The 14,356-nt window shown below is 40.2% G+C and overlaps 1 long non-coding RNA gene across 1 annotated transcript in view; it reads left to right on the forward strand.

The window, feature by feature from the left end:
* Positions 1-12,186, forward strand: part of LOC128326004 (uncharacterized) — a 49,067-nt gene extending 36,881 nt beyond the window's left edge. Inside the window, exons 2-4 of the long non-coding RNA XR_008307793.1 lie at positions 8,239-8,367; positions 8,990-9,087; positions 11,643-12,186. This is a non-coding gene — a long non-coding RNA (uncharacterized LOC128326004). The remainder of the gene's footprint in view (positions 1-8,238; positions 8,368-8,989; positions 9,088-11,642) is intronic.
* Positions 12,187-14,356: the final 2,170 nt, after the last annotated feature.

Consider the following 14,356-nt stretch of genomic DNA (forward strand, 5'->3'; position numbering starts at 1 on the left):
CTTGGGCCTGATCCAGCAGAGATGTTCTTATGCTTAGGTGACTCTGATAGATGCTCAGTAGGGTTTGGCAAGCAAGGGTTAAGCACACACCCCTTTATGCTGCTTAAACATACAACTTTGAAAGTTGCTCTTGGTTTGGTTTTTTAAAGTCAGGGGAAAGATACATATGATTGTATGTCACATGTAGTCTCAGTTTCATACGTCAAAAAATCCTGACAGCCTCACCAAAATCTACAAAATAAATGTGCTGTACTTTCTTCATTCAGGACATTTTAAGAGTTTTCATACCAATAACACCACAGTCATTCTGTGTTCTTGGCATTTAAAAAGGCTTTCACATCACACCACCTCCATAATTTCTTCAGATTCCACATTAACACCTTTTGCATCAAAACTGTACATTAACAGTCACAAACAATCCCTTGGCAAACCAGGGATGCCCAAGAAACTGCAGCACCTGAAGCAAGGGGCCAAATGTTGCCTTGCCTCACAACTCCAGAGGAGAGCTGGTCTTGTGGTAGCAAGCATGACTTGTCTCCCTAGCTAAGCAGGATCCACCCTGGTTGCATATGAATGGGAGACTTGATGTGTGAGCACTGCAAGATATTCTGCTCAGGGGATACAGCCTCTCTGGGAAGAGCAGAAGGTTTCAAGTTCCCGCCCTGGCTTCTCCAAGATAGGGCTGGGAGAGATTCCTGCCTGCAACTTTAGAGAAGCTGCTGCCAGTCTGTGAAGACAATACTGAGAATGGTCTGATTCAGTATAGAACAGCATCCTATGTTCCTAACCCCAATGAGGGCCAGCCCTTTTTCAAAATTAATCTTTGCAAGCTTTGAAATTGGCATAGGAAATTGCCAGCAATCTCCACTTCACTATTCATGCTGCTTGGAAGCAGTGTTCCCTCTAACAGAAATTTCCAGATGTTGTTCAATACAGCTCCCAACATCCCCAGCTGCAATGGCCTTTGGCTGGGGGTTATAGGAGTTGTAGTCATCAACATCTGGGAATCCCTGTTAGAAGGAACACTGCTTGGAAGGAATGCAAGGAGAGACAGTCTTTGCAAAGCCTGCAAGAGTCAAATCTGTCCCAAAGAGCTGCTCCAGTGGCAGGGGCATCTTGCTACTCTGTCCCCCTGCTAACTGAGCAAAGAGGCACCTTTTAAAAGTGGTGATTTCTTTACTGAGCAGGGGGAGAGCAACTGGCCTGATCCAACCCCAGGACAGCATCCCTCCAGTGGCTGTTGCTGGTGTCTATCTTATGTTTCTTTTTAGACTGTGAGCCCTTTGGGGACAGGGAACCTTATTTATTTATTTATTTATTTATTTTTATTTTTATTTTTATTTTTATTTTTATTTTTATTTCTCTATGTAAACTGCTTTGGGAACTTCTGTTGGAAATCAGTATATAAATATTTGTAGTCGTTTGCTGGTGCCCCAATAATATTCCACCTGAGGCAACTGCCTCACCTCACAAAAGGACTGGTAATAGTTTTATAAGGCTGACGTATGGATCTGAGATAGTCCACAGAGACATACTGGAGTCCTCCAGAGATATGGTAAATGGGATGTACACAACACTTTCCCACAAGGTATTTTGAACTTGAGTCTGGATACTTGCATACTGCATCAATTGTAATCGTAGGTATTTCTCTTTTGAAATACACAGAAAAGCAGGAAATTGTCAAGGAAAAGCTGTATCTGGAATAGTGCATTCTTCATAATGGATGCATACTTATATATTTTATATTCATATCTAGTCCCAAGTACAAATACAATAAACGGGATTCAAATAACTACAAGCAGAAGTATTACTACCCGCTCCTCTCCATCTCATGCCTCTATTCATGCAAAGTGCCTCAACCCCAATTCAACAGACCTCCCTTTCCCTTCCACTGTTCCCAAGGTAGCAAATTTTTGGGAAGCACAGCGTGCTACATTGGGGAAGAAATCCTGTTCCATGACACTGTGAACCACCTAGAGCCTTTGGAGTCAGGCAGTATATACATCAAATAAATAAATAAATAAATAAATAAAATTCCTCTATACATAGTTGAGTTGTATAGTAGTTTAGATTTCATCCATTGTGAGGACCTGTTCTTAAAAGCTTTTCAAATCCCATGAAGGGCAAGAAAAATCCTGTAAAGCAGTCTATTGAAGGCCCATTCGGTCTCTGTACATTTTATAAATAAAGATTTAATACATACTACATGCCAGTTTGGAGGCAGATAGGGAATGGTCATCACTGTCATGCCTTGTGACCTTCTCAGGGACAGCTGGCTGATCCCTGTTAGACATGAAGCCTGACTAGATAGAGACCACCTTTGATAGCATGTTTTCATGCTAGGAAGAATAGCTGCAAGTGCTGAAGTTGTAAACGCACACACTTGGTTGAGGAGGGGACTGGTGAAGCTTAAAAATTACAGAACACTATCTGAACTGTATATTGTCTTATTATTATAATTATGATTATATCAAAGATGCATTTGACAAGATCCAGCCAAAGCTAATAAGCACATTTCAGTCCTGCCAATTTCAGCAAGAGTTAAGTGCCTGCTTAAATATCATGGGATTAAATTAGTGGGAATTAAAAGTACTTAACTTTGACTAGATCACGTCCGTTCTGCTTAGGGCTATTGACTGAGAGCATGGTTATATCATTTATATTCTATTAAAATGCATACACACAAAAATAAAAAATCACTGTCTGTAAAAGTCTCCACAGCAGACCAAACTCATCTGAGAATGAGATGATGGAAATAAGGGAAATTACACTGCACTCTTAATGGGCTCCTTTGGAATCAGCCCAAGTACATGTCCAAACTATGAGATTTCAGATACAAGACTGAAGTTTATAACCAAGGATAAGTGAAATTAAAAAGTGAGGGAGGGGGGATGTAGATTTCACTGTCCTCTTTCTCAGTCCTTATATTTTATTTATTTATTTATTTAGATCTATGTAAACTTCTTTGGGAACTTTTGTTGAAAAGTGGAATATAAATATTTATCATATGGAATTGGGATTGGAATTAGGATTTAGTATGCTCATCAGGTAATTCACTCACAGTATAGTTTTACTATATCCCCCCCCCTTCACCTTCTGCAAATTGATTCAGTTGGTACTGTGTGCTATGCTCAAACTTCTGGCAAGGAGAAACTGCTTAATCTCAAACTTACATAAGGATCATTCATTTGCTATGTTCAGCACCCATGCAATGAGTGTACAGTTTACATAGATACAGATAGATACAGTTATTAATATGGTATGCTAAATGCAGGTATAGCAGTATGCTTCCTATCTGTACCATGCTTTTGAAGGGCGTGTGTCCAGGTTCACTTTTAAAATGAACACAGGTACAGTCATTCACACAAGCACGTTGTTACAGACCAGGCCTGATCTATATACTAAATATGCTCATTAGCTAGTATACAAAACCGGTCTGGACCAAGTTCTTTTATATTGATGACCACGTATGATGTGGAAGCAATGAAGGAAAGGAGATCAAACTACTCAGAAGGATTCAATGGGCTTTATTGAGTATAAAGACTAACAACATAATCTAGCAAAGCAGAAAGCAGAATACTCTATTAATATCAGCAACAGTATTTCCTAACCAGCACCAATATTCACCCGTGTGCCTAACTACATATGTGTGGGCATTTAAATCTTCCTAGAGTCTAATACATTTCAGATACAGGCAGAAAAGAAGTGGGGGGGGGGAAGGTTGAGGGCTGATAAGGTTTTGGGGGAGATCAGAGATTAGTAGAAGGAAAAGGGGGGGGAGAGAAGGGAGCAGGGAAAGGGGAAGGGATGAGGGAATTCCAGGGTTGTAGCAGCAGCATATTTACCAGAGACTTGAACGTGGTGAATCTCTTCAGCTGAGGCCTTTGGCGGAGACAGGAGTTGTTGCAGTGCTCAGATCACGGCTGCGAATCAGAGCCCTATGGCTGGGGGAAAGCCTTGACTTCTCACTGCTCAGTAGAAGCCACAGACAGTCCCTTCTCCCATGGCAAGAGTTCCTGCTTTTTAGCCCCGCGGTTTGGGCAGCAAACTCTGGGATCTTGTGAGCAGCCTTGCTGTAGGCAAAGATTGCTAAACTCTCTGTCCACTGGCCTGCTTCTTTATAGTGTATTTTCTCTTTGATCTCTCATAGATTTGTTCAAAATCTCATCTTTTCCTGGGTGTCCAAAAAGGTGTCAACTTCCTGCCACCTTCTGAACAAAATCTTAATTATTCAGGATATCGGCCAGTCCAGAGAGATCTCTGGATCTCATCTTCCGTAAACTGCGTGCGCTCAGGAAGGGAGGGGTGGGGAAATCTGCATCTTAAGATGCTGCAAATTACATCTTGGCAGTCTGGTCCCCAGAAGGTGTTAAAATTCAGAGTTAGTAATGGAATTGTGGAATTGGTCCCATTTGGTGTGAGACAGCCATTCTTACTTCTTGTGTACCTCTTATCCAGTGTTTTTCTTGTAAATGAAAACAAGATAATATTTAAAGTAACATAAAAAGGTGTGCCTGTGTGAGACTGAGTTAATCAATACATTTGTCAGTGAGGTAAGATTAAAATCTACAGATGGATCTCTGTATGCACTTGGCTATGTTGAACTTCCATGGAGAACAATACAAGCATTTAACACTAACTTCTTGTAACAGGAAAAAAAAGGGGGGGGGAATCAGCCCCCTGTCTCCTTCCACAGACACTTGGTAGTCAGATATAATTTTGCATATGCATTGTAGCATTCAGCATTCAGGCCTGGCTATTGTGTTCTCTTGCATATCCCATTTTAACAACACAATGCCAGGTTCCTCCTCTCTTCACAGAGCAGGGAACAGTATGCCAGAGTTCAGGTTTCATTTCATTTCTTGATATAAAATTGAGTCAGACACAGGCCTATATTTCACCATACTTCTGAGTCTGATATGTTATAGACTGTTCATAACAACGTGTATGAGCATACAGACATCTATACACTCTCACAGCAGAATGTCTGAATTGGACTTATACTCTGATTGTTGCCAAACACAAATTATTGTCTTCATAGCAAACCAAAAATATATCTTTGGGGTACAGTTTCAAGATTTCAGGAATGGTAGCATTTTAGTTTCCAAGAGCATATCTGCACTACACCATCTTTAACATTTCCTTTATGCCATATCCCCTAATTGGCTAACATTTATCCCTATTACATTAACACACCAGGATTAAATGGTTTGAAAAGATAAGAGCTTCAAGGTTCTCTAAGCATGACAGAATGCCTTAACCACAACTTGCTGAGAACTATACGCTTAAGTGACCTGTGCTGGGCGTCTAGAATGAAACTACTTAATGCTCTATTTGGATATACTCTATTTGGAGATACACTAAACAATAATGCTAGCCATAAGTTTCTTTTTCTATATATACATGGTGCAGAGAAAAGTTGTAGTTGGTGCACCCAGGTAATTTCGGAGCCTGGACCTAAAGGCTGGCCCCCTCGCAAGTTAAGCATTACCCCACTACACACACACACACACACACATACACACACACACAGTGACACACACACATTATTTTTAACACATGGGTTCTTGAGGACACAAACAGCAACTTAACTCACAAGAATGTAAGAATATAAAACAAGTATATTTATACAAATATGGATTAGCAGAAACATTTCAACATACAACTTAACATATTCCCATCCCACATATTTTTCCCCACCGTCTCTAATGCTGAGGTCACGTTCGGCTGCCTGGCACAGGTCACAGTCATGCTCGGCCATTTGGCCATCCAGAATGGCGACCACACCACCAGCGACAGACTAAAGAGGCAAGAGGGCCTCTGGGTACATCTTTGCTTCCTGTCTGGGGACAGAGTCCTCAAATCTGTGGTGGTTGTCAGCCTCATTAATTAATCTAGAATTAAAGCTGTGCAGGCATGCACGTTTACTCCGAACTAAGTCTCACTGTGCTCCATGCCATATAACCATAGATGTGTTTAGGACTGCTGTTTTAACTGTGCAGATAAACCAACTAAAGCTGCAGTCTTATGCACATTTTCCTAGGAGCGCTCTACTGTGCATTCCTCAGACGGAGGTGCAGTGCATAGTCTTGAGATGAGAAAAACAATGCATAGTTATACTTGGGCTATTAAGCTTGTGGACCGAACTGAAATTCTTGGATGAACATAAAGCAGCCACCACATGGAGCTAACTGTAAATTGTTTCCCACAGCAAGCCATTGCTCTGCACTAGGTTATGACCCAACAAACCACTGCACAGTTTTTACTAGATTTCTTTTAGACCCTCCACCAAGCTGAAGAGCACCAAGCTTTTAGCAGAGAGCTGTTAATGACACTGGACAATGCTGTCCAAAGCTGATGGGAATATACTAGCCTTTTCTACAACAGCATTACCAGTGAGACAAAGTACTTGTTTCCACAGTGGACAGTTTGAAACAATGGACACCTGTTTCCAGAGTTACCTGTCCACAGCAGTAGTGCTGTTGATGCAAAGTTTGTAACATTTTCTTCTGTGTAAAATAGATCCCAACAATACCAAATCCAGTAGCACTCTCCCTTGGAATATCTTACTGAATATTCATGAGCAGCACACATTCACAAACCCTTGTACTGAAGAACTGCCACTGTTCTCTCACCTGTCTTTCTCATCATGAGGCCTTCTGGGCTTGTCTCTTAAAGAGGCAGTACACAATTCTTCTCACCACTTGAGAAATCTAGCCAGCAGGAATCAAACCACTCATTACAAGAAGGTAGCTTCCAGGAGCTGGGCAAGTTTCATTTCTACAGAGAAGCTATTGGATTTCTAATTTGCTGATGGTAAAGGAAAATAGAACAGAATTCAATGGGCAGGCTGTAGTCATTTATACACTTCACAGATTTTAAGGTCAAGCAAGTGAGATTGAGAAAACTGACCTTCAGAAGTGCCTCGGATTTCAAATTTTGGGAGGTCATCTGACATTTGGACTGTAGGAAGCTGTTACGAAGAAAAAGAACAAATATTAATATTAATATTATTAATAGTAATCTATTAATAATAGCTTTCTGCAAACATACCTAGGCATGAAACAGGTTACTTGTATCACTGTTTTCAAGAAATACTAATAGGCTGCTGTTTAATGTAATTGAGTGTGTGGGCCTAAGATGAAACATTATGGGCCAAATGATTTGGCATTATTTCTGAAGAGGCAATGTTAATTTATTCTCCTCCAGTTAACTGAAGATGACCAAAAATATTTGTTTGGGGTTTTTCACAAAAACTTTCCAATGTAAGCATTTAATTTTGCATGCAGAAATTAGATAATTTTGTTCATTTCTGTTGAGATAAATACATGAAGCAGATACACAGATGTACAATCAATGCTAAAAGCCCTCAAATATAGTTATTAAACACTATAGTGGTTGTGGTTTACAGCATGACAGCATCGGGGGGAAATATTGCGGGGGAGGGGCGGTGGTAGAAAGGGACAAAGATTTGGAGGGAAGCAAACTCTGTTTCACATGTTGTTAAATCTTGTCAGCCAGAAACAATTCTGTACTGTATTTCATTTTCACTCTGGTCCTAAATATGTTTACTTTTATATTAATAACACTGGATTTCAATACAATTCAGATCCAAGTATATTTTAGATTGTAGCCTATATTAAAATTTTAATGTAAGATTATGTTAATTTTTGTTTTACATGTATTGCCTACATGTTACTAAAATGCACATGTTTTTTCTGAACAGAGAATAATAATAATATAATTAGTATTATAATTAGTATTTTGATATGACTTGTGGAATAGTGCTGATGGAAAGGTAGCTACATGAGAAATTCAACAGGAGAAGCTTAATGTGTGAGATTTCTGCCTGTTATGCAGCTCTTACAGGTGCAGGAGTTATGGATAAAGTTATTCAGTCTTAAAATATGTTAATTAGTATATTTACCTTTATAGTCCAAGTGTTAGTGAAGAATTTGCTCTTTATAGTCCAAGAGTCTGTAACAAGTTTGCCCTCTTCAAATTGGCATAATTTGTAACCATTGCAATGGTTAAATTAGTTTTTGTATGTGTATTAAATAAATGCAAGTCTTACTAACCAATTTGTTGGCTTTTAAACTATAGGGCGTCCCCAAAGCCTCCCTCCAAATATCACTGATTGATTTCATAATTTTGAAATCAAAATTTCTAATTCATTCAAAATGCTGATTTCAGCATTTCATAGCTGAAAACTGTGCCATTTTGTGTTTATACCAACAGATTGAGAAAATGAAGCTGAGAAGGACTCATTTAATGGAAACATGGAAAGAACTGTTGGAGAGGCAAGAAGAAAAACTATAAGGCCATTCTCATGATTAGCTCTATCCAGGCTAGTATTGCCCTACCCAGGTAGGACTCGTTGTAAGAATACTGGGATCTGTTCTTAGCCCAGCACTCCTCTTCCACATAGCCTGGCCTGCAAAGCCTGGCATGACCTAGAGCCTCACAGAGGCCATTTGAGCATGCACGGTGGCCATTTTGTTTTTGGCAGCCATTTTTTTTAAAAAAAATAATTTTACAAAATGGCGCCCCCCTTCAAGTGGCACCCGGGGCATGTGCCCTGCCTGCCCACCCCTAGATACGCCCCTGTCTCTAGGTAGCCTTGAGGAAGATACTGTTCTATCAGTAGCAGTTCTGCTTTTTACTAATGCTGACCTATATTACAGGACTGTTGGGGGGGATTACTGAGATAATGTATGTGAAGCATTTTGAACACTTGAAATGTGCTATATAAGTGTGTGAACAGCTTTAGTGCTCCAAATTAAATCTGCTTTTAGGTTCTAAAATAAAACAACGGAGATAACCATGATCGGTTTGTGCTTCTAAAGAATTCCTTCGAGTGATATTAAAACCTGGTAATAACATTGATTCTGCCCTAATTTTCACAGACTATTTCCATTCAGATATCAAAATGTTATTGCTCCTTGGTCATTTTCACACATAAAGCTTAAATTGTCTTTGTTTTAAATAGGCCCTAAAGTGAACGTAAAGCCTGCATATGCTGGGATGTACATTTGATTCTTCCTTTCCCACATGAACAGCATCCATACAAGACAAAAACAAGAAGTTGTAAGTAAAATTAATGGAGCTTATTTTCTACTTCTTTCAGCATGGTGAATCTTACAGTACTCTATGGAAGTATCATAGAATGCATTATTGTCCCTAGCAGTTTGGATAAGATTTAACTGCTTTTTATCTGAATGCTACCACCTTGTTTCAAGACAGTGAATCTCAATAAAAAATAGTCCCTGCTAGGAACTGTAAGTTTGTTTTGTATCCAATTGTAAACACACAAGTGCTAAATAGGAATGTGCAAAATGTTTCAAGCTCTAAACATGCTGTACCTAGTGTTCCAGACCCAAAACAAAACACTCTTAAAATAAAGGGCCTGTTTCAAGCTTGAAACAAAACAACACTGTTTTGAGTTGAAACATGTTGAATGTTTTGAGCATCATTTTGGAAGTCTTTTCCGGGGAGAGCTTGTCTACCGATTGAGGCCAGCAGATATACCTGCCTGAAGCCTTGAAGAGTTATGTCTAGTCAGATTACACAGACAAGACAGGGCTAGATGGGCCAGTAGTCTGACGTGGTGTATAAGGCAGCTTCGTATATTAGCCTAATACATTACAAACCTTGAGTTCTCCTCTCATTACAGTGATCACATTTAACATTGAATGCATTAAAGTATGTCAGCATAAGATAACCTTCATTTTGTCTATCCTGTCCATTTGCTGCCAATTAGTTAGAAATGATTTGTCACTTGTCACTTCACAAGTTGTCTTGTACAACTTGTCTGGGAGCACCTGCTGTGCAGCTAGAGTAACAGAGCAACTCAACTTTGGCCCTCCTCCAGGTGTTAAGAACAGCCCTGCTGGATCAGGCCCAAGGCCCATCTAGTCCAGCATCCTGTTTCGCACAGTGGCCACCAGATGCTTCTGGAAGTCACAGGCAGGAGTTGAGGGCATGACCTCTCTCCTGTTGTTACTCCCCTGCAACTGGTACTCAGAGGCATCCTGCCTCTGAGGTTGAAGGTGGCCTTTAGCTGTCTGTCTAGTATCCGGTGATAGACCTCTCCTCCATGAAGTTATCCAAACCCCTCTTAAAGCCATCCAGGTTGTTGGCTGTCACCACATCTTATGGCAGAGAATTCCACAAGTGGATTATGCGTTGTGTGAAAAAGTACTTCTGTTTGTTGGTCCTAGATTTCCTGGCAATCAATTTCATGGGATGACCATTGGTTCTAGTGTTATGTGAGAGGGAGAAGAATTTCTCTCTATCCACTTTCTCCACACCATGCATGATTTTATAGACCTCAATCATGTCTCCCTGCAGTTGTCTTTTTTCTAAACTAAAAAGCCCCAGGTATTGTAGCCTTGCCTCATAAGAAAGGTTCTCTAGGCACCTTTGATCAGGGGATCATCTTGGTTCCCCTCTTCTGCACCTTTTCCAGTTCTACAGTGTCCTTTTTTAGATGTGGTGACCAGAATTGTACGCAGTACTCCAAGTGTGGTCACACCATAGTCTTGTATAAGGGCATTATAATATTAGCCGTTTTATTTTCAGTCCCCTTCCTAATGATCCCTAGCATGGAATTGGCCTTTTTCACAGCTGCCGCACATTGAGTCGACACTTTCAACGAGCTGTCCACCACAACCCCAAGATCCCTCTCCTGGTCAGTCACCGACAACTCAGATCCCATCAGCGTATACTTGAAGTTGGGGTTTTTCGTCCCATTGTGCATCTCCTTAAACTTGCCAACACTGAACCGCATTTGCCACTTTGCCGCCCACTCACTCAGTTTGGAGAGATCCTTTTGGAGCTCCTCACAATCTGTTTTGGATTTCACTACCCGAAAGAGTTTGGTATCATCTCAAAATTTGGCCACCTCGCTGCTTATCCCTGCTTCTAGATCATTTATGAATAAATTAAAAAGCACCAGTCCCAGTACAGATCCCTGGGGGACCCCACTTCTTATTTCCCTCCATTGTGAAAACTCTCCATTTATACCTACCCTCCATTTCCTGTCTTTCAACCAGTTAGCAATCCACACATGTACTTGTCCCCTTATCCCATGACTGCTAAGTTTTCTCAGGAGTCTTTGATGAGGAACTTTGTCAAAAGTTTTTTGTTGGTCTACAGTTCCCATAATCCCAGGCTATTGGCCACTGTGGCTGGGAATTATGGGAGTTGTAGTCCAAAAACAGCTGGGGGGACACACGCTAAGTTGAGCAGGCCTGCTTTAAATGAACCAGCCATTTGGGCAGGATTAGGAGGTGAGGTCCAATCTTGTTGAAAAGACCCATGTGAGCACCCCCCTTCCATGTGGTTGGGTCATTTAAAGCTCCCTCCATGTGGCTCAGGTAGCATGCAAAGGGCATCTGACCACTCAGTTTATGGAGGACAGTATTTGGCTGGGATTCATCCAGTTTTCTTATGGATGTATAATATGTAGGGAAGGAGGGCCTTCTTGGGTGTAACAGAAAACAAGTTCTATTACTGTACTTTGGAATACATATCTATGAAACTGATGTGACTCATAAAGGAACTCTGTTCTACTTCATGCCAGCTGTGCATATGTGCAAACATTTATAACTCTTAACTCCTGTCTTTTTTCACATCTTTAGATGCTTTGCAAACATTATAGGATAACACAGAAGCAGACTTCAAAACAGCATACCATACCAAATAGCAGAATTCAGTAACTATGGATACTGATTTTCATTCAAAATGAGTGAAATTCCTAGCCTTACAAATAGCAGAATGTGTGGTGGGATAGGCCTGCTAACTGGACAATGAGATACCTAGATCCCCTGCTAAAAGACAAGGACAATTTTTAAAGTAGAATTTCTCTTCTGCTGAGCAGGGGTAGAGCAATTGTCACTACCCAACCACAGCACAGCATCCTTCCAGTGGTTGTTGCTGGTGTCTGCTTTGTGTTTTGTTTCAGATTGTGAGCCATATGGGACAGATATCCATCTTATTTCTTTTTCTGTGGGGCTCTTCACATGATCAGTGCCATGTCAGACAAAATTGGAGATTTCAGTGACATGCATACTCCCATGGAGCATGTTGTGTGAGCTCGGGATTTTCAAGAAATCTCTGGTTCTTCATGCACCAAGCTGACTTGGTGACAAAATCGACAAGCCCACTTTAGATCATAGATTACAGATTTCAGCTCCATGTCATCTTGATGTGTTGCGAATCAGAGATCACCAAAAAATGCTGGTGACACACTTGGTGGAAGTGTATGTGCCACCAGAATCTTCGGTTTTTGCTTGACATCATGATGATCGTGTGAAGAGCCCCTAAGCAAACTACTCAGAACATTTCATTGAAAAGTGGTATATAAATATTAATCATCATAATTAATAGCATATATATTACAGAGAGTGGGAGGGAAGCATTATTTATATCTGTTCACACCTTGACGGGAGTCCTGGTCAATAAAGACTGAGTCACCCAAGATCAGAACCAATGGACAATGTCCCACCACAACGTCTTTAAGCTTTGTATTCAATATGCAGGAAGAGCTGCACATTGTAGACCTTTTCTAACAAGGTAATTATTTATTACTAACATCACATTGGAAGCTGAGTTATGCACTGCTGCATAAAACTTACTGCAGGCAAGGGGGATAGGTCACCAACATTCTATTGCCTGAATATGGGACAGAAGGTGGGGGAGTGTCTTGGAGGCAAGGTCATCTAGAGATAGTGGTCATCCCAAGGATAACCAGAAGCCTGAATAGCAATGCAATTGTAAACAATAACAACAAAACTGCACAAGCCCCATGATTTCACAAAGCTTCTTGTTCACACAGACCATCCCACTTAGACATAGAGTAAGTATCAGGTAAAAAATTAAGATAATCCCCCAGGTCTCCCCACACACGTGCTACATCCCCAGTCCATCTTGCTGTGGCTGTCACTGAAAGGCTGCTTTATCTGCCAGGTGGTGAGTTAGTTAGCAGGAGTCTGTGGGTCTATTTACATTAGATAAGTCAATAATTAGCAGCTTGCAAGATATAAATAAACCCAGTCAATTGCTCCTGCAAGTTTGCAGAACAATTGAGGGTTCTTTTGTGAACTTTGTTGTTTCTTTCATATTGTAATATGGACTTCACCCAGACTTCAAAGGGCTCAATGCAAATACATTGAGGGATGATGGACAGTCCCCGGCTCGGGAAATAATACAGGAAAAACAGTATGGGACAAGAGATTTTTGCCTTAGATACAGGACTTCCAGTATAATACAGGACTGTTGGCAACACTGAGGAGGGGGATATGGTGGCTGCAGGTGGCCTCTGGAGTCCAGCAGCTGGAGGATATTTGTCCCTCTGCCACTCAGTTATACCTATACCTCTAGCTGAATGACTTTGTGTTAATTTAAAAAATAATAATTTTGTTTCCTTTCTTGTGACTGCATCCAAACTTCAGCCTACAATGAAATTTAGTGAACTGTAGCTAAAATACAATGAACACAAATTTCTCCAGTGACTGAAAAATGGTTATGTTAATCTCCAATTATGTGTTGCATAACATGTCATGCATGTAAGTACCAAATATATGATGTATATTGTTTGATGTTTCATTAGAATCACTATTGTAAACCGGCCAGATACACAAGTTTTAGGCAGTTTAAAATATGTTAAATAAATAAAATATAGCTGCGAAGTTTCATTAAAATCACTGTAATGCTAAAAAAATTGTTGTCTTTTTTTTTTATTTTAAAGGCCTACAAGTAGACCTTCAAGCCAGGATGCCACACACTTGTTAAAGATTTATATGTTTCAAAGTCTTATTATTCAAATATTGCTAATAACTTTATATATGCTTTTGCAGAAAACAGGTTCTGATAAAACTAAATTAAATTATACGCTTGTTGAAAAATGATAGAAAACAGCAATATGGGCTTTGGTTCAGTTTTATATATGAGAAGATCAATGGGATTCAATTATCCTCTTATTTCAGTTAGGTGGAGCTGGAATAGGAGGGAGCAGTGCATTGTAGTACTACTGGTATCAAACAAAATGTGTCAACCAAAATAAAACTGTTTTCCCATTGAATCTACTGACTTAGAGAAGAAACTCTCTCATGAATGAGTGATCTAAAATGTAGTTATTAAAAATGGCACTAGCATGGAAAATGTTCTTAGTCTTCTTAGTAACACATTACATGAAAGAGCATAAGGCCACTATTCCTTTACATTACTTGCCTGCTGGAATGACTGTCAAATTGACCACTGAGAGGTTCCCCCATCCCATCCCTAAAACAGATCTACACCCCCATGTGACCTGTCCTTAATTAACAAGCTTTGTAAGGTTTGCTAGGAGATGATA

This window comes from Hemicordylus capensis, chromosome 5, assembly GCF_027244095.1.
Source record: "Hemicordylus capensis ecotype Gifberg chromosome 5, rHemCap1.1.pri, whole genome shotgun sequence".
Taxonomy (NCBI): domain Eukaryota; kingdom Metazoa; phylum Chordata; class Lepidosauria; order Squamata; family Cordylidae; genus Hemicordylus; species Hemicordylus capensis.